We start from the raw sequence: 20,676 nt of genomic DNA, 5'->3' as shown, positions 1-20,676 counted from the left end.
TTTGAGCAACTATGTAGCTGGTTGAATTTTTTATATTTCAAAATTTCATTGAATAAGTACAGAAATTTTTTCAACAATGTTGCTGTTGCATCTCCCCTACCCCACACAGCTTTAGTGGGAAGTGAGTATCAAAATAGTAACTGTAGGAGACTTAGGCACAAGAATTTAAGAGTTCGACATAAGATTGGGTGATTTAAGCAATCAATTAAAACAGCTTGAGAACTGAACAGTCAGCAAAATTATTCCATGGATAATGTTGAACAATGAATATATTCAAGGGAATTGATTTCAGAGGTGTAGCTGTGTTAGTCTGTATCAGCAAAAACAAGGAAGAGTCCTTGTGGCACCTTACAGACTAACAAATTTATTTGGGCATAAGCTCTTGTGGGCTATATCCCACTTCATCAGATGCAGCAGATGCAGCAGATGCATCTGATGAAGTGGGTTATAGCCCACAAAAGCTTATGCCCAAATAAATTCATTAGTCCCTAAAGTGACACAAGGACTCCTCGTTGTTTTTATTCAAGGGAATTGCAATCCATTTGGGGGAAATTTGCAAACAGGCAAAGATAACATAGGGCCAGATTCTATAACACATGTTTAGGCTCCCAACCCCCTTCTCTCTTCCCAGGGGCAAAATGGGATCCTCCCTTCCCACCAGTTTTAAACCCCTCTTTCTGTGGCCTGCCCTCAATAGACGCCTGAGTCTGTTCAAAAGCATCAGCTAAAAAAGCCATCTCATTCACAGTCTTTACATCTTTGTCCCATAGACACTGCTTTACTTCGGCCTTACATATGCTTAAGAAATGCTCTTGAGCAACAAGATCAAGCATTCCTTCAAAACTTGCCACCTCTTTGCCCCTCACCCATTTGCCCAACAAATCTTTCATTTTGTTTACATATTCCCCATTACTCATATCAATATCGCTCCTAAAATTCCTAAATTTAACTCTATAGGTTTCTGAAAACTTCGCAAAACAGTATCTTTAAATTTACAATAGTCTAAAGCATCTTCAATAGGCATTCCACTGAATACATTTTGAGCTTTACCAGTTAATTTCGCAATCAGGGTAGGAACTCTCTTATCATCAGGGATTTCATGTATTACACAGCCTTTCACAGGTAGTCAGATATTCAGCAATATCATCCTCTTCACTGTATGCAGGACATAAGTGTTCCCATTTGTGGATTTTTGGAGTAATGGGAGTCGTTGGGGTCGGGGGGGTTCTGGTTCTGCTTCTCTAACAGGTCCAGTTGGTGTTTTCGCTCTCTCTCTCTTTCTCTTTCTTCCCTCTCTTTCTCTTTCTTCCCTCTCTCTTTTTCTACCATGGCCCTTCTGTGATCAGCCTCCACCCTGGCTGCCTCCCTGGCTGCCTCTGCCTCCATAGTTTCCCTGGCTGCAGCTGCTTCTTTGAGCATCATTTCTGTCTGCCACATTTGAAACATGCAGTCCTTTGCCTTCTCTGCTGCTTCCAGTCTGGCCAGCTCTAGTTTTGTAGCTGCCTCACTGGTAGTCATTTTTCTGCTTTCTTGTGCTTATTTCCCTCACCCGAAATAAACAAACAGAAAATAACAAAACTGTGACCTCCTCCTGACTATTTTTAGCAACTGCACTTAAGACCCATTTAAAATCACAAATATCAGTGCTTAAAGTGTGAACTCCACTTGGAGTAACAAGCTGCACATACAACGCTGCTCGCAGCATCACTGTGACGTTCCCCTCTGGTGTTATCTGGACCGGTGATCTGCTAGATCACTCCAATCCTTGACTCTGGGAGCCAGCCTTACTCTGCTCTGCTGTGAGAACCCCCTCTCCTGGGCTGTTCACGCACGGCCTCTGGCATGTAACTGCTCCTTGGGCTGTGCAACCGAATGACACTAGCCAATATCTCCAGTCCCAGACAAAACCCTAGGAACCTCCATCTTGCACTGTCCAGTTATGCCCACTGGATGCTCCAAGATTATATAAGTTTGTCAGTGTAACAAAGAAATTGATATGTACCAGGCTTGTTATTCCAAGGAGAATCTCTGACATGCTTCAAACCAAACACACTGCTTCAGGTAGAATAAACAAACAGATTTATTAATTACAAAGATAGATTTTAAGTGATTATAAGTCAAAGCAAAACAAGTTGGATTTGGTCAAATGAAATAAAAACAAAACACATTGTAAGCTGATTTTAGCACTTTCAATTCCCATAAAAAACTTAGATGCTTCTCACCACAAGCTGGCTGGTTGCCCTTCAGCCAGGCTCTCCCCTTTGATCAGCACTTCAGTCGCTTGGTGGTGATGTGTGTTGATGGAGGTAGAAGAGAGAGGAAGAGCATGACAAATGTCTCTCCCTTTTATCATGTTCTTTCTTCCCTTTTGGCTTTGCCCCCCACTTCAGAGTCAGGTAAGCATTACCTCATCGCAGTCCAAAACTGACCAAAGGAAGGAGGGTGACTCATTCAAGAGTCCAACAGATCCTTTGTTGCTGCCTAGGCCAGTGTCCTTTGTTCCTGTGAGGTTGGGCTGGGTTTGTCCCATACATGCCCTGATGAGGTGTGAACTGCCTCTCTGCTCTTGGAGAGTTTTGCCTCGGCCTGTTTTAAGCCATGAGGACACATTTTCAGCCTCATAATTATATACATGAAATTACAGCCTATAACATTACTATAACATTACTGTAACAACAATTACTATAACATTACTATAACAACAATGCTCAATGCATCAAGAGCCTTCCGAAGACAATCAACACGACAAAATTTGCATTGGATACCACACAATCATTTTATAAGGATGAACATGGGGGTGCAGAGTTTTCCCCTGAGGTACAGAACGTCACACTCCCTTCACAGCCCTAGAAACCTCTGAAGTCAGAAGTGATGAATCATAGAAATGTAGGACTTGAAGGGACCCCGAGAGGTCTTCTAGTCCAGTCCCCCGCACTAAAGTAGAACTAAATACTATCTAGGCCAACCTGACAGATGTTTGTCTAACCTCTTCTTAAAAACGTCCAGTGATGGAGATCACACAACTCCCTAGGTAATTAGTTCCAGGGCTTAACTAACCTTACAGTTAGGAAGTTTTTCCTAATGTCCAACCTAAATCTACCTTGCTGCAATTTAAGCCTATTGCTTCTTGCCCTGTCCTTAGTAGTTAAGAAGAACAATTTATCACCCTCCTCTTTATGTACTTGAAGACTGTTATCATGTGTGTCTCCCTCACATTCCCTCCCCTCCCCCGGTCTTCTCCAGATTAGACATCCCTAGGTTTTTCAATCTTTTCTCACAGGTCATGTTTTCTAGAACTTTAATCATTTTTGTTGCTCTCTTCTGGACTTTCTCCAGTTTGTTCACATCTTTCCTGAAATGTGGTGCCCAGAATTGGACACACTACTCCAGTTGAGGCCTTATCAGTGTTGAGTAGAGTGGAAGAATTATTTCTCGTGTCTTGCTTACAACACTCCTGCTAATATATCCCAGAATTATGTTTGCTTTTTTTGCAACAGTAGTACATTGTTGATTCAGATTTTTGTTTGTGATCCACTATAACCCCCAGATCCTTTTCTGTAGAAAAGGCAGTCATTCATCCTTTCTAGGCAGTCATTTCCCATTTTAAGTATCAGAGGGGTAGCCGTGTTAGTCTGAATCTGTAAAAAGCAACAGAGGGTCCTGTGGCACCTTTAAGACTAACAGAAGTATTGGGAGCATAAGCTTTCGTGGGTAAGAAGCCTTGCATCTGAAGAAGTGAGGTTCTTACCCACGAAACATTATGCTCCCAATACTTCTGTTAGTCTTAAAGGTGCCACAGGACCCTCTGTTGCATTTCCCATTTTGTACATGTGAAATAAGACTCCTGCTGAGGTAGGTATGTGTGTGTGAGAGAGAGAGTGAAAGAGAGAGCGGGGGGGGGGGGGGGGCGGGGGGCTGTTGGGTTGCAGTGTGGAGTGAATTTAGCTATTTATCCACTGTGGGTCATCAGCAGGGATCATACCTAGAATCTTCTGCAATAAAAGCACAAGTCTTTTATCCGTTTAGCTAAAGGATATGATTCTCTAGTGTGCAGCAGTAATAGATTCTTATCCTCTTATGTGAAAATAACTAGAGAGCTGCATTGTCCTAGTGTGGGTTACTTGAGGGTAGAAAGTGGTTGGAGGGGGGGACTCTGAAAGAGCTGGGCAGGAAGTGGACACATGGGTTACAGATAAGTAACTGTCAGATCTTAGTTTTGTAACCCTTGTTTGCTCATCTTATTTCAGCACCAATTGTATACAACTCTCACCTGGTGTGTCAGATCTCCCATGAAAGTGTAAACTGCAGCATGAGGACTGTCTGATTCCTGTTGCCCTGTGAGGGCACCCAGCACACTGCAGGGGTTAGGGAAGATAATAAATAATAAAGGGCCCGTCCCCTTAGTGGGATCAGTTACTGACTTCAGTGAGGTGAACTTGGCCCAAAGACTCTGTTTCCAGAGACCAGAGATAAGGGGACTAAAGAGGAAGATGCTGTGACCGAGCGTGTGTCAGTTCTGCTTTTGGTCTTATTTATGGTTAATAAGGAAGCTGCCAGGGTCAGAATCTGAGAGCTTGTCTTCTGAGCAGCCATGGGACGCCGAGGCTTCGCATTTCCTCCAAGTAAGTAGAACCGAGTTAGTGATGACAGAGCCATGGTGTATGGGAGAGTGTGGCAGGCAAGCCGCTCTCCTCGGAATAGCTGGGAGTAGCCAGCTGGCAACTTATTGGAGATGCCAGGGAGGGGAAGTTAGAAGGGTTCTGTCCTCAGGTACTTCGGAGGTTCCCTGGCCTATCAGGGGACATCTACACAGCCTGTGGCAGAGACCCTCCAAGCCCACCTTGACAGACTCGGGTTTGCGCTGCCATGATAAAAATAGCTGTGTAGACAGCACTGTTAAGTTGTGGTTTGGACCAGCTGAGGCCCACCCCCCTCCCTAGACTTCAGAGCCTGACCTCCAGTCCAAGCCACAACTTAAAAGCTCTGTGTACGCAACTACTTTTAGCACAGTCGCATGAGCCCGAGTCTGTCGAGCTGGGTTCTGAGTCTTGCTGCTTCAGTCTGCTGTGCGTTGTAGATGTACATTCGGTTACCAGGTGGACAGAGAGCAGCTGCAGCACCAACTGTTGGCTAAAGAGATTAGCAAGATACATGCTCTCCTGGAAACTTATTGTGCATCTTGCCCCTCTCCAGGGCATGTGTTTGCTTCCTTGCTTAGCACTGGGCATGCTGACCGACGAGGAACAGATGGAAGAAGGTTATATCTAATAGAACCCAAATTGACAAGGGCAAAGGGGGAAAGCCCTGCGTGGTGATTGTGTGAATTTTGGTAATGATTTTTGATTCCTGTCCATGCTTCAGTTTCCCTCTGGCCTTTGCATTTCTGTGCATTGAGCGTAAAGGGATGTGATGTGGGTATTTGGTTGGAGACTAGAGTCATTAACAAACTAAGTAAAGAAAATCTACATATGTGAATGGGGGGTCTGGACGAGACAATGGAAACCCCAGTAGCCAGGATATCCAGTCCTAGCGACCAGCAGCTGAGAGTAAGGAGATTTCCCAGCCCCTTGCAGGGCAGCAAACCAATGCCTTGAGGAGGAGAACAAAGGGGAAAGGTGACAGGTGGCTGGGTTTAGAGCTGAGCTTTTAGAGACACAGGAGACACACCCGGAACTAAAGGGACAGAGACGGTGAGAGAGAGCCAAGATGGTTTGTTCCTACAGCAGCGTGGCCCATGGGAGCCCTGGCATTGGTCAGCATGGACCATGTCTTAACCTGTGCCTCTCTATGCTAAAGTAAGGACTGTCAGATTCTGGAGGCCAGGTGATTAATACAGCCTTACATTGTTTTGAAAAGGCTGCCTGGCATTACTGCAAATACTCACTGACAGCATTGTTCCCTGAAGGAGTAAAGAACAAACCTCCCACTGGAGTCTGGCTCTGCTGGACTTACTACAGGGAGCCATGGAAAATGACAGGGATTGCTGGCACCCAAAGGCCTAGTTTTGAAGGCCCCGGGTCTGCCCCTGTGGAACTGTTTAGGTCCTTGGGGCCCAGCACACTACAGGGATCTCTCCAAAGGGACTGGTTACAGGCTGCTGCATAGACCAGACCCTGTGAATCCATGACACCCTGCCCCAGGGCATTGAGAAGCAACTCAGACTCCAGACTCCCAGATGCCTCCTACAGAGCATCAAAGGATGAGACTAGAATAGAAAAATTCAGTGCCTAGCTTCTATTCTCCACACATCAATGAGGTCCAATGCCCTGATCCTAATTCTAATCTCCGAAATCCCAGGATAAATCCAGGGTAACGCCAATAAAAGTAAACCAATGGAGTCATTCCAAATTTACATCAGTGTAACTGAGATTAGGGTCAGACTCATACAAAGGTGCTTAGAATCCTTTATTTAGTAATATCTCCCTGTGTTGTTTATTGCCATATCTTAGATTTTAAACAAGTTTTGTTCATTTTCTCTCAAGTATTTTTCCTCCTTGGACTGTTCTGGTTTCTACCACCAGCAAGCGCCCAGAGAACAAACAGAATTGGTAAGTTCTTCAGTTAGTGAAACATAATGCCTTGTGCAACGTTTTTGTGTCCGTAATAAGTGAGTCCCATAAGGAGTGTCTACAATGAAGCTGGTATTGGCTTGGCAGCTCTCAGCAGTATTATCTGGACTCCAATGGGGGGTTCACTGCATCTGGTCATGAGGAGTAGTGGAATGCCCAAAGGGGTGGGTACACCTCAGGTTCTAAACAGGCCCTGAAGGAAAAACCCAGAATTTTGAGAACAGGGAAGATTGGGTATCAGGGATAATTTCTACTTCTCTATGTTTGTTTATTCATTCACTCCCTCTTTCTCCATCTGTCACTCCTTAGGGTATTCTAGTTTTAGTCTGCTCATACTCTGTCCTATGGTGGACAAGAACCTCTTTCTGCTGCCATGTCCCACTGAGAGGTCTTTTAATAGTGTCACTAGGCCATACTGAAAAGCCAGAGGTGGGCCCAGAAAGCAATAGCTTTCATATACTGGACTGCAGTACCTGGAGATCTGTCAGAAAGGAGCGAGGGAGAATGAAGTAGCAGTAACTCTGGGTCTGTCCTTTTGGCAGCTTCTCCTTTAAGAAGCTGTTAGTATTACAGAATTGGAAATGAAAATTGAGATCATGATCAATTTCATGAAGAAACTAGAAGCACTGGGAAATCCTACAAATGGAGCTAACTACTGAGAGGCATTGAGGACCAGCAGCCAGGGCCGGCTCTAGACCAAATGGCATGCGTCCCCGTCATCCCCCCGCCCCGATTTGTTAAACTTTTAAATACCTTATTTTTTACTGCATTTGTAGCCATTTCATGAATTTGATGCATGATTTATCCCTGTCTCATAAGACTAACTGGTAATATTACGGTTGCCAGGTGTGCGGTTTTTGCCCCAGGTTGGAACCCTCTCCCACACCCTAACTCCCTCCCAGTCCCCACACCCTCACCTGCACCCCAACCCCCTGCCTGAGGTCAGAACCCCCTTTTGCATCCTAATTCCCTCCCAGATCCCGCACCCTCACCCGCATACCAACCTCCTGCCCCAGGTCGGAACCCCCTCCCACATCCAAACTCCCTCCCAGAGCCTGCACCCCGCATACCCTCCTGCACTCCAATGGCCTGCCTTAGCCCTGAGCCTCCTCCTACACTCCAACCCCCTTGGCCCCAACCTGGAACCCCCTCCTGCACCCCAAACCCCTCATCCCAAGCCCCAATCTGAGCCCCCAACCCCAGATGGAGCCTGCACCCCCTCCTGGACCCCAACCCCCTGGCCCTGCCCTGAGTCTGCTCCTGCACTCCAAACCCTTTGGCCGCATCCTGGAGCCCCCTCCTGAATCCCAAACCCCTCAGCCCCAGCCCCACCCCAGAGCCCGCACCCTCAGCCAAAGTCTTCACCCTCTCCTGCACCCCAACCTTGTGCCCCAGTCTGGAGCCCCCTTTCGCACCCTGAACCTCTGATTTCTGGCCCCACCCTGGAGCCCTCATCCCCTCCCCCACCACAACCCCTTGCCCCAGCCCAGTGAAAGTGAGTGAGGGTGAGGGAGAGTGAGCGCTGGAGGGAGGGGGGCTTTAATGAGTAGGGGCGGAGCCTCAGGGAAGGGACAGGTCCTTGGGAAGGGGCGGGGACAGGATGTTCAGTTTCGTGCAATTAGAAAGTTGCCAATCCTAGGTGATGCCCTGCTCCGTATATACTAACGAGGACATGGCTGACAACATTCTAGGAGGCTGGTGAAAAATGAATCCACATACAGAATACCTGAAACATTTTACTTCAAATATTCTGTTTTCCCTTTTGTTGCTAACAACCAAAACAGCACCCCGAGCCCGGCGCCCCCCACTCCTGGCACCCCAGGTGGTTTCCTGGGTCACCTGCCCCTAAATCCAGCCATGCCGCCAGCTCCCATTGAGCCTAAGAATGATGGGCCTGATTCTCTTCTCACATACATCAGTGTAAATCAGGAGAAATGCACTGAAATCAATGGCGGTCATATGGTGTAAGGGACAGGAGAAGGAGGCCCAGCATTTCACAATATCTCCCCTCACTGATCATATTAAAGGGCCTGAAGCTAGACAGCCAGATTCTCAGCTAGTGGAAATTTGAGAAGCTATATTACATTTGGCCTTAATTTTCTTTCCACTCAGGGCAGAGAGAGCGAGCTCTGGGAGTGAGGATAAAATGTTTATTGGGGGATACGATGTTTCTAGATCTCTCAATAAAGAGCCAAGTGGGATGTCAGCTGGGGGTAATGGGCAGAATCCTCATCTGTTGTAAATCAGCAAAGGTCTGTTGTAGTCAGTGGTGCTACATTGATTTACACTAGCTGAGAATCTGGCCCTATATAACTAAAGGGGAAATAAAGGAAACTTATTAAATTAAAGTTTTATTTAACTTTTTAAATTGTAATTTTATTTATCTGTTTCTTATGTGTGTTTAATAAAAGGTTCTCTCTCTCTCTCTCTTTCTCTGTATATATACATATATTTAATGGTTGCAACAGGAGAAGGTGCCAGTGATAATTTGATACAAGACCCCAAACCACACTTATGTGTTTAATGTTGTAACAGTACAAAAGGGTTTTATTATCACCTCAGTCCAAGAGGCCCAAGGCGCTTACCCTTATCAACACAACAGCCTAAAGTTCTATTCCCAGCGCTGGGAAGGGTTGTAGGTTTTAATGGTTAGAGCACAAGAGACTGAGAGTCAGGAAACCTGGGTTCTATTCTTAGTTCTTCTGCTGATTTGTGGGGTTACTTTGAGCAAGCTCCTAACCCTTTCTGTGCCTTAGTTTTCCTGTCAGTGCAATGGGGACTGTAATATTGACCCATCTCCTGGTGGGACTGAGAATTATTTAATGTCTGTCTGTAAAGTGTTTTGAGCTTAGACAGGAGGTGCTGGGGCAGGGCAAACAATTATTCTCAAGGCTGAATCCAAATCATTAAATGTGCATCTGGATCTGAAACTTTTCTATGTTGGCATGAGTGTTTGGATCCAGGATTCTGGTGCTGAACTATTACAGAGATCAGGGACAATCATGGAGTTCTGATCCAGATTGGAACATTCCCTGAAGTTGTGTTTGTTTCCAAGGCCTTTGTTGGATTCTAACCTGTCTAAGTTGTGCTTGTTCATTATGTAAAATAATGTTTACTATTAATAAAAAATATTTTAATTTAGATTAAAAATATAATGCAGAAAATTTCTAGCTGCATTAAGATTTTCAAGCTCCTTTTCTTTTTTACTGGGCCTTAATTTTTGGCCTGAACAAAGTTAGAATCATAGAATCATAGAATATCAGGGTTGGAAGGAACCTCAGGAGGTCATCTAGTCCAACCCCCTGCTCAAAGCAGGACCTAATCCCAACTAAATCATCCCAGCCAGGGCTTTGTCAAGCCTGACCTTAAAAACCTCTAAGGAAGGAGATTCCACCACCTCCCTAGGTAACCCATTCCAGTGCTTCACCACCCTCCTAGTGAAAAAGTTTGTCCTAATATCCAACCTAAACCTCCCCAACTCCTCCCAGTTTAGTGTCATCTGCAAATTTGCTGAGAGTGCAGTCCACGCCGTCCTCCAGATCATTAATGAAGATATTGAACAAAACCGGCCCCAGGACCAACCCTTGGGGCACTCCGCTTGAAACCGGCTGCCAGCTAGACATGGAGCCGTTGATCACTACCCGTTGAGCCCGACGATCTAGCCAGCTTTCTATTCACCTTATAGTCCATTCATCCAGCCCATACTTCTTTAACTTGCTGGCAAGAATACTGGGGGAGACTGTATCAAAAGCTTTGCTAAAGTCAAGGAATAACACATCCACTGCTTTCCCCTCATCCACAGAGTCAGTTATCTCCTCATAGAAGGCAATTAGGTTAGTCAGGCATGACTTGCCCTTGGTGAATCCATGCTGACTGTTCCTGATCACTTTCCTCTCCTCTAAGTGCTTCAGACTTGATTCCTTGAGGACCTGCTCCATGATTTTTCCAGGGACTGAGGTGAGGCTGACTGGCCTGTAGTTCCCCGGATCCTCCTTCTTCCCTTTTTTAAATATGGGCACTATATTTGCCTTTTTGCAATTGTTTGGGACCTCCCCCGATCGCCATCAGTTTTCAAAGATAATGGCCAATGGCTTTGCAATCACATCCGCCAACTCCTTTAGCACCCTCGGATGCAGCGCATCCAGCCCCATGGACTTGTGCTCGTCCAGTTTTTCTAAATAGTCCCGAACCACTTCTTTTTCCACAGAGGGCTGGTCACCTTCTCCCCATACTGGGATGCCTAGTGCAGTTGTCTGGGAGGTGACCTTGTTCGTGAAGACAGAGGCAAAAAAATCATTGAGTACATTAGCTTTTTCCACATCCTCTGTCACTAGGTTGCCTCCCTCATTCAGTAAGGGGCCCACACTTTCCTTGACTTTCTTCTTGTTGCTAACATACCTGAAGAAACCCTTCTTGTTACTCTTAACATCTCTTGCTAGCTGCAACTCCAAGTGTGATTTGGCCTTCCTGATTTCACTCCTGCATGCCTGAGCAATATTTTTATACTCCTCCCTGGTCATTTGTTGATCCAGTCCCTTTTACTCTATCCACCTCTTGACAGAATCTCTCTCCACCTCCAACGTTTTATTGCTATTTTTCCTTGCAGGCACATGTCAGACTGAGACTCTGGGAAGAGAATTCATCACCTCCTACATGGACGACTGTGGGAACTCTAGTCAATTTGAAGTGCAAATTACTGGCTACTCTGTCTTCACTTCAGTGTCTGTTTCCGTCTCCAATTACACGGGTGACGGGGGAAGGTTTGAGAAGAAGATTATGGTAAATCAGGGAGAGATGGTGCGGGTCAGGCTACCAGAGTCAGTGGGAATTAAGGGCACTACCGAGTTCTCCAATGTGGTCCTAGTCAAGGCTGACAAAGATATCTCAGTAGTGTCCGTCAGCAACAAACATGTGAGCCCTGAGACCACTGTGCTGTATCCTGTCTCCAGCTTGGGAAATGAACACTACATAGTGACTCCCTCTACAGTATCCTTAGATAGTTACCCAGAGTTCTCTGTTATGACATACGAAGACCGCAACCTTGTGACGGTCCATGTGAAAGGCAAGTTACGTAACGGAACAGGGGTCTACTCCACTGGCGACACACTGAAAATTATACTCCTTGCTTTCCAAGGCTACCAGTTACAAGGCATAGCAAATGTGTCTGGCACCAGGATTGTCTCAGAAAAGCCAGTGGCCGTCTTGGTTGGCCAGGGGTGTTTTTGTAATAACACAAAATGCAACCATGTCTTTGAGCAGCTCCTACCAGTTTGCAGCTGGGGTACAACATACATCATTCCTCCCTTACCCTGGCAGAAAGTAGATGAAATAGTCTACATCACTGCTTCCCAGAACACAACTGTGTTGTATCAACTAGGGGAACAGGCAGAGACTGTTACTCTAGCAGGAGGCAGCGTACTCCAGCGTCCTGTCAAGCCCTCGATCCCAGTCTACATCTCTGCTAATGTGGGCATCCAAGTGGTGTTCTACAGCGTGGGCACAGCTCTCCCTAATTCCTCCCACGCCTTCCTGATGAATGTTCCAGATGTTGCCAGTTACTGCCGGATGTATTCTATAAATGCCCAGGAGGGCTTCGAGAACTTTGCCTTGATGGTGGCCAATACATCAGACACTGGCGCCATCATCCTAGACAATCAGCCTGTAAGGGATGTGGTGTGGAACCGAGTCGCTGGCACTGAGTTCGTTTGGAGCATGCCTACGCTTGGACCTGCCATCAGATCCCATGCTGTGGAACATCCCAGCTCTCCATTTGTGCTCCTGAGTGTTGGCACTGCTGCCATGGACAGCTATGGGATTCCGGGTTCCTGCAGGAAGGGTGAGTAGCATGGGTCTTTAATCTATTTTGACTACAGTTTGTGTCCATGCTGCAAAGAAAACAGTGTCACAACTAGGGAGGCAACCATGGGCCTGGTGTAAAGTCTGTTGATTTTGATGGGGCTCCATTGAGTTACACCAACTGAGAATTTGGCCCAACACGCCATCCTAGGCCACCACTAGCCACAGTTACTTCAGCTGTGTCCATACTACAGAAGCGACAGCAGCACAGCTACGTCACTGCAGCTGTGCCTCTGTAGTACTGTAGTGTAGACCAGGGGTTGGCAACGTTTCAGAAATGTTGTACCAAGTCTTCATTTATTCACTCTGATTTAAGGTTTCGCGTGCCAGTAATACATTTTAACATTTTTAGAAGGTCTCTTTCTATACGTCTATAATATATGTAACCCTTCTGCCCATCTAAGTTGGCAGCAACAAGGGCCGGGTTCTGTATCTAGGGGTTCCGTTTCAATAACGCAATGCAAAACCGGCTCGAGCCCCCACCCAGTGACCTGGGACAATTACATACCACCCCCTGGGTGCCTCTAAGAGGCAATACTTCCCCTCTCGCAAGCACGGAGTCTGAGTGTAACAGAAATGTTTAATAACATGAGGTAAACGACATCAGCATTAAATTGGAAAAACACCACAAACAGGATTCATAACACAAACCATGAGCAAAAAACCCACCCCAGCAAATTGGGCTGTGTTCTTTCCCTTTGGTTCTTGAATCCAGCAACCCAAAAATCACCCAGAGTCCCCAAAGTCCAACACCCCCAAAGTCTCTTGGGTCCAGCAACCACCCAAAGTCCCAAAAGTCCAACAGACCCCAAAGTCTCTGTCCCTGGTCAGTGCAGCCCCAGAGTAAAAGGGGGGGGCACGCAGGGTGTTAAGGGGCACCTTACGTGATCCGAGGCCGGCTGGCCGTCTCTCCGTGGGGTTCCGCCACAGCCTTCACCACGAGCCAGTCCACTTCCTGCCGTCCCACAAACTGCTCCGCTCTACAAGCTGCTCCGCTCCGCTCACCGACCTGTGAGCCGCTCCAGCCGTCCCCGCAAACAGCTCCGCTCGCCGTTCCTTGGGCCGCTCCAACCGGCGCCGCAAGGCTCCGCGCCGCTCGCTGCTCCTCCAGTCGTCCCCACAAATTGCTCCGCCAGCTGCTTAGCAATATAGTTTCAGGCTCCCCCACTAGATAACACAGCACTCCGTGATCTCAGCTCTTAATAACTTTAGCTCTTTTGTGATTTCAGCTCTTAGCAATTTCAGCTCATAGTAGGGGAGCCCCAGTGCTAGTGCACCATTGGCCCAGAGTGAATTCAGCTCAGCAGTCTGTAACTAGACTCCTAATGGAATCAAAGTTAGCTCTGACATTCAACAGTGGAGAGAGAAGGTAGTGCAATTGGTGTTTTAAACCCTCAGAGGGAGCCCATACCATCAGGGACAAATACCTGTCCCCATCCTCTCTTTATTCACTGGGTTTTGTAACCCATGCCCCTTGTCAAGCAAGTGCTACTTAGGTAATGGTGAAGGACTCACTCAGTCCTTCTGTCATACAACAGTTCCACTGGCCTTGATTCACAGAATCAGGGTAACAAAACTTTATTCTTCCTGCCCCAATAACAGAGAAAACTGGGGATCCCACACCAGCCAAAGTAACCACTTTGAGTTGCTGTTGTTTCATGCCAGGCGAGTGGGTGTGCCTATGCAAACAAGATCAGCCCCTGGAGTTCTTTTCCACACTCGCCATAATTCACCACCAGATGTCAGGGTACAGCTCATCCTGACTCTGCTAACATATTTAACTAAACTATTGTTGTATGTAAAGTAAATAAGGTTTTTAAAATGTTTAAGAAGCTTCATTTAAAATTAAATTAAAACGCAGAGCCCCCCGGTCCAGTGGCCAGGATCCGGGCAGTATGAGTGCCACTGAAAATCAGCTTGCGTGGCGCCTTCAGCACCCATGCCATAGGTTGCCTACCCCTGGTGTAGACACTTGGTACAGCGGTGGACGGGGGTTTTCTGTCACCGTAGTTATTCCACCCTGCCAAGGGGTGGCATCTAGGTTGCAGGAAGAATTCTTCTGTCAACCTAGTGGTGTTGACACTGGATTTAGGACGCCTTAACTACGTCTCTGAGCGACATAGCCTGATTTTAGGAGTAGTACAGGCCTAAGATTGTGCCTGTGTTGCTCGCTGCACCCAACTAGTTTGAGCCCAACTCATGCAGTTAGGCAGATGCTCACCAGCTGTTCTGAATTGGTTTAAGAACTGTAAAAAGAACAGGAGTACTTGTGGCACCTTAGAGACTAACGAATTTATTTGAGCATAAGCTTTTGTGGGCTACAGCCTACTTCATCAGATGCATAGAATGGAACACACAGAAAGAAGATATTTATACATACAGAGAACATGAAGAGGTGGGAGTAGCCATACCAACTGTAAGAGGCCAATCAATTGAGATGAGCTATCATCAGCAGGAGAGAGAAAAAAACCTTTGAAGTGATAATCAAGATGACCCATAGAAGGTGTGAGGATATTTTAACATATTTTAACATGAGGAAATAGATTCAATTAGTGTAATGACCCAACCATTCCCAGTCTCTGTTCAAACCTAAGTTAATTCTATCTAATTTGCATATTAATTCAAGTTCAGCAGTCTCTCTTTGGAGTCTGTTTTTGAAGTTTTTGCCACCTTCAGGTCTGTCACTGAGTGGTTAGAGAGATTGAACTGTTCTCCCACTGGGTTTTGAATGTTATGATTCCTGATGTCAGATTTGTGTCCATTTATTCTTTTACGTAGAGACTGTCCGGTTTGGCCAATGTATATGGCAGAGGGGCATTGCTGGCACATGATGGCATATATCACATTGGTAGATATGCAGGTGAATGAGCCCCTGATGGCGTGACTGATGTGATTAGGTCCTATGATGGTGTCACTTGAATAGATATGTGGATAGAGTTGGCATCGGGCTTTGTTGCAAGGATAGGTTCCTGGGTTAGTGTTTATGTTGTATGGTGTGCAGTTGCTGGTGAGTATTTGCTTCAGGTTGGGGGCTTGTCTATAAGCGAGGACAGGTCTGTCTCCCAAGATCTGTGAGAGTGAGGGATCATCTTTCAGCATAGGTTGTAGACCTTGGATGATGCGCTGGAGAGGTTTTAGTCAGAGCCGTAACTAGCTATTTTTGCGCCCGAGGCAAGAATATAAAATTGCGCCCTCCCCCTCCATATAATTTCATAGTAGTTACTTTGTAAAAAAAGGAAAATACGTAAATAACAAGAATAATAATGATAATAGAACGTTTATTTATTTTAATCATAAGATCTGTTTGAACTAGGAAGTCTTCAGAAAAAAAATATTGTTTGAAACACCAACAATCAGAGATTTTGTTTCTGTTCCTAATTAAATCATGAGCTTTTGTGTTCGGACTATGAACGACTGTTCTTTAAGAAATTACCAGAATGGGAAGTTTTAAACTATGCACCACCCTTTTCATGATCTACACAGCAGCAATGCTGCTGCACTTAGACAAACGAAGGCTGTTCTGTTTATTTAAATTTGTAAATAGAAAACAGTTGTTTTTAGTTTCATTTTTCACCGCCTCCATCATACATTTACTGCTGGAGCGGGCGGGCACCGTTGCTTTTTCCTCCCACATGTCCAGGGGGGTTTTCCTTCCCTAGGACTGGACAGCTTTCCCCCCCTTCACTAGAAACATGTTTTTAAAGGTGTTGGTGTTTAAGCAACTGTCTCGGGGTGGTGCAAGCACGCCAGGGCAAAGCCCAGCCAGGGAGCGGCTCTGATCGCTTCAGCCCCCAGCCCGTACCCAGGGAGGGGGCGCCTGAGCCGGTGGGTGAAAAGGGCCGGGCAGGAGCAGCGGACAGAGGCGGAAACGCCAGAACCAGCCCAGTCCGTTCTCTGAGCTACCCGCCTCCCTGCGATCCGGCCCGAGCTGGGCAGGGGGATCTGGGGTGCTGCAGCCCGGAAGCGGGAGCAGTCCCAGTGCAGCGTCCTGCTGGGGCACCAACGTGCCCAGTGCTGGGGACATGCTGCTTAGACGAACGCAGCCAAGCTGCCCCCTCACCCATTCGTAGCCTCCCCTCCAAACCCTGCCGGGACCCAGGAGCCCAAAGCCCCCCGAAGCCGGCTCAGTCCCCAGCCACTGCGCTGCAATCTTTAGCTAGTCCGGGAGGGAAATAACCTGGCTGCTCCAAGAGCATCTCGCCCGCTGCCCCGGGCCCTGAGCGCTGCGGGCCCAGCCCGGGAGCTGCTGCGCCGGGGTAGCGCTGGGGCGCTAGTTACATCTGGGCCCCGCTCCTAGTTCCCAGCCATGGCTCAGTGCAGCTGTGGTGCCAAAGAATGCAGAGTTCTACGGTCTGCATCGGACCTGCCTCTGGCTCCTACTAAAACCCTCCTGGCAGCCGGGCTCATCCCCTGCCAACCCCACAGCTTGGGCCAGTTCTCCGGGGTTGGGGTTGGTCTGGGCCACAATGGACTAAACCCCGCCTGGTTAAGCCAGAGGAAGAAGCCCCAGGGCACAAGCCGGGCTGTGCTGGGGGTACCGGGTAGCGGCTCTCCCCGTTCCCCATCCCACGCTGGGCTGGCTCAGACCAGAGGAGCCAGGTGGAGATACGGGCAGTGGCTGGGAGGCTGCCCTGGAGCCTGGGGCTGGAATCGCTGCAGAACAAGTCTTGGTGTGTGTGGAAAGGGGCTGCCGGGAGGCTGCAGGTGCTAGGGCTGGTGTTCTCCAGGCAGCCGCCCTCAGGGACACACACAGGGAGGGATCAAGCTCGACCTGGTTAGGGAGGGAGGCGAGAAAACCACAGTCTTTTTCTGCGCCCCTCTGCTTTGTGCGCTCGAGGCAAGTGCCTCACTCGCCTCGCCCTTGTTACGGCACTGGTTTTAGTTGGGGGCTGAAGGTGACGGCTAGTGGCGTTCTGTTATTTTCTTTGTTGGGCCTGTCTTGTAGTAGGTGACTTCTGGGTACTCTTCTGGCTCTGTCAATCTGTTTTTTCACTTCAGCAGGTGGGTATTGTAGTTTTAAGAATGCTTGATAGAGATCTTGTAGGTGTTTGTCTGAGGGATTGCAGCAAATGCGGTTGTCTCTTAGAGCTTGGCTGTAGACAATGGATCGTGTGGTGTGTCCTGGATGGAAGCTGGAGGCATGTAGGAAAGTATAGTGGTCAGTAGGTTTCCGGTATAAGGTGGTGTTTATGTGACCATCACTTATTAACACAGTAGTGTCTAGGAAATGGACCGCTTGTGTGGATTGGTCTAGACTAAGGTTGATGGTGGGATGGAAATTGTTAAAATCATGGTGGAATTCCTCGAGGGCTTCTTTTCCATGGGTTCAGATGATGAAGATGTCATCAATGTAGTGCAAGTAGAGTAGGGGCGTTAGGGGACGAGAGCTAAGGAAGCGTTGTTCTAAGTCAGCCATAAAAATGTTGGCATACTGTGGGGCCATGCGGGTACCCATAGCAGTGCCGCTGACTTGAAGGTATATATTGTCCCCAAATGTGAAATAGTTGTGGGTGAGGACAAAGTCACAAACTTCAGCCACCAGGTTAGCCGTGATATTATCGGGGATACTGTTCCTGATGGTTTGTAGTCCATCTTTGTGTGGAATGTTGGTGCAGAGGGCTTCTACATCCATAGTGGCCAGGATGGTGTTTTCTGGAAGATCACCGATGGATTGTAGTTTCCTCAGGAAGTCAGTGGTGTCTTGAAGATAGCTGGGAGTGCTGGTAGCATAGGGCCTGAGGAGAGAGTCCACATAGCCAGACAATCCTGCTGTTAGGGTGCCAATGCTTGAGATGATGGGGTGTCCGGGATTTCCAGGACAGTCCCTACGTAAAAGAATAAAGGGACACAAATCTGACATCAGGAATCATAACATTCAAAAACCAGTGGGAGAACACTTCAATCTCTCTAACCACTCAGTGACAGACCTGAAGGTGGCAATTTTGCAACAAAAAAACTTCAAAAACAGACTCCAAAGAGAGACTGCTGAACTTGAATTAATATGCAAATTAGATAGAATTAACTTAGGCTTGAACAGAGACTGGGAATGGTTGGGTCATTACACTAATTGAATCTATTTCCTCATGTTAAAATATGTTAAAATATCCTCACACCTTCTATGGGTCATCTTGATTATCACTTCAAAGGTTTTTTTCTCTCTCCTGCTGATGATAGCTCATCTCAATTGATTGGCCTCTTACAGTTGGTATGGCTACTCCCACCTTTTCATGTTCTCTGTATGTATAAATATCTTCTTTCTGTGTGTTCCATTCTATGCATCCGATGAAGTAGGCTGTAGCCTACGAAAGCTTATGCTCAAATAAATTCGTTAGTCTCTAAGGTGCCACAAGTACTCCTGTTCTTTTTGCAGGTACAGACTAACACGGCTGCTACTTTGAAACCTGTCTTTAAGAACTGTTGCACTTTTCCTCCTACACTTGGTTGTAACGCCCTCTGGGTACCCAAGAGAATTTTGTGCCTGATTTTTACTTATGCCACTCCTGTGCTTGTGGCACGGAATAGAAAGGGTGGAGGAAAAGGTAGCTTTAAGCCACCTTTGTGCTCTATGCATTCTGGGACCATGCAGGGATGCTGTACTTTATCCTCTGCTTCCCATGGCCCCTGAGAAGCAGAAAGTAGCTGTAGCATGGTGCATTCTGACTACATCTTTGATCTGCCTTGCATATGAAGCCAAGATCATGTAAAGCCCTTCTACCAGTTCCACACTAGCTGTGGAGGGTCCCTCCACAGGGAACATTCTTAGGAGCCATTTACACCCATTTTAACTGCCTTTTCCAGGACAGAGCAACATAAGGCTTATAGTGTAACTGAGGCCTGCTCAATACCTGAAACTTCAGTCAAGCATAAGCCAGCCTAAGCCTCAGTGTAGGCAGCACTAGGTCAACAGAAGAATTCTTGTCTTATCCTAGCTACCAGCTCTCAGAGGTGGATTTACTACAGCAATGGAAGAACCCTTCCATCACTGCAGTCAGTGTCCACACTACAGTGGCACAGCTGCAGCTGCACCACTTTAGCGTTTCTAGTGCAGACATACCTTGATGAGACTCCGGTCTTTTAGAAGTACAATAGCAGGGTTAGAACAGTTCTGGGGAAGGGAAACGTCTCGACTATAGATGTAACAACCGTCATCTTGGTTATCACCAAGGATCAAACCCAGGACTTTGTAACTGCATGACCTACTACGGTTTGAGCCAAGGGACGAACTCCCATAGCTAGGAGCTGTAGCAGAACCAGAGCCTTAGTGGACCAGCCCCTAGAGGACACATAACACACACTGATCAATGAGCTACACAAACAAAGCTTAAATGAGTATTAACCAGGTGATGTGTGGACACACACCAGGCTTTTAGGGCCGAATGTATTGCTGACTGATTACAGACTCAGTTGAAAGTTGTCAGATAGACAGGGCTTAAGAGATCAATGGAGTTAAAGGGAGAAAACCCCTGCTGGGTTTAGGTAGATCATCAACTTTGTATTCTGATAGGAAGAAAGGATGCCATTGTGGCTAAAGTGCTTGGTTAGGACTCAAGTGATCAAGCTTCCATTCCCAGCTCTGTCCTAGAGTCCCTGTGTGTGTGGCCTTAGTGTGTCACTTAGGCCAAGATTTTCAAAATTGCCTTGTGATTTTGGTTGTCTAACCTGAGACCTTAAAGGGGCCTGATTTTCAGAGGGTGAGTGCTCAGCACTTTCGAAAGTCAGGGGCCTTTTAAGATGTCTCAAATCACGAGACACTTTTGAGAACCTTAGCCCTGCAGATGTTGAGTTGATGTAATTGTCCTGCCTCTCTTTCTGTTGCTAGATGTTACATTTAAATACCAGACTGAGACTCCACAGATAAAAGAGCAGATGGAGATGTGCAAAGATGTCTTTCTGAAGGTACGTGGAAGGGGTTTATTTGGGCTTTGAGGGTTTTCACAAATTGTACACAGAAAACTTTGAGCCTGAAGATTCTCAGCTTATCCAGGGTTTACCACTGACTTCAGTGGGAGCAGAATCAGTCCAACACAAAGTGCTTTTGAAAACACGACAGTATCATGCTTATGTGTGTGATGCCCCCACTGTACATCAGAGTTCTGCAGTTAAAGCATCAGCCAGAGATACAGGAAGTCAGAGTTCGGTTCCCATCTTTGCCCCAGACTCGCTGTGTGACTTTGGGCAATTTTCTCAGTCTCTCTGTGCATCGGTTCCCCACTTGTAGAAGGAGGATAATAATCCTTATAAAATCGCTGTG

The 20,676-nt window shown here is 46.9% G+C and overlaps 1 pseudogene; it reads right to left on the bottom strand.

Moving 5' to 3' along the window:
- Positions 1-20,676, bottom strand: part of LOC135891989 (adhesion G protein-coupled receptor E3-like) — a 209,678-nt pseudogene that overhangs the window by 39,170 nt on the left and 149,832 nt on the right.

Source organism: Emys orbicularis, chromosome 19 (genome assembly GCF_028017835.1).
Source record: "Emys orbicularis isolate rEmyOrb1 chromosome 19, rEmyOrb1.hap1, whole genome shotgun sequence".
Classification (NCBI taxonomy): domain Eukaryota; kingdom Metazoa; phylum Chordata; order Testudines; family Emydidae; genus Emys; species Emys orbicularis.
This window is presented reverse-complemented; position numbering and strand designations above follow the sequence as displayed.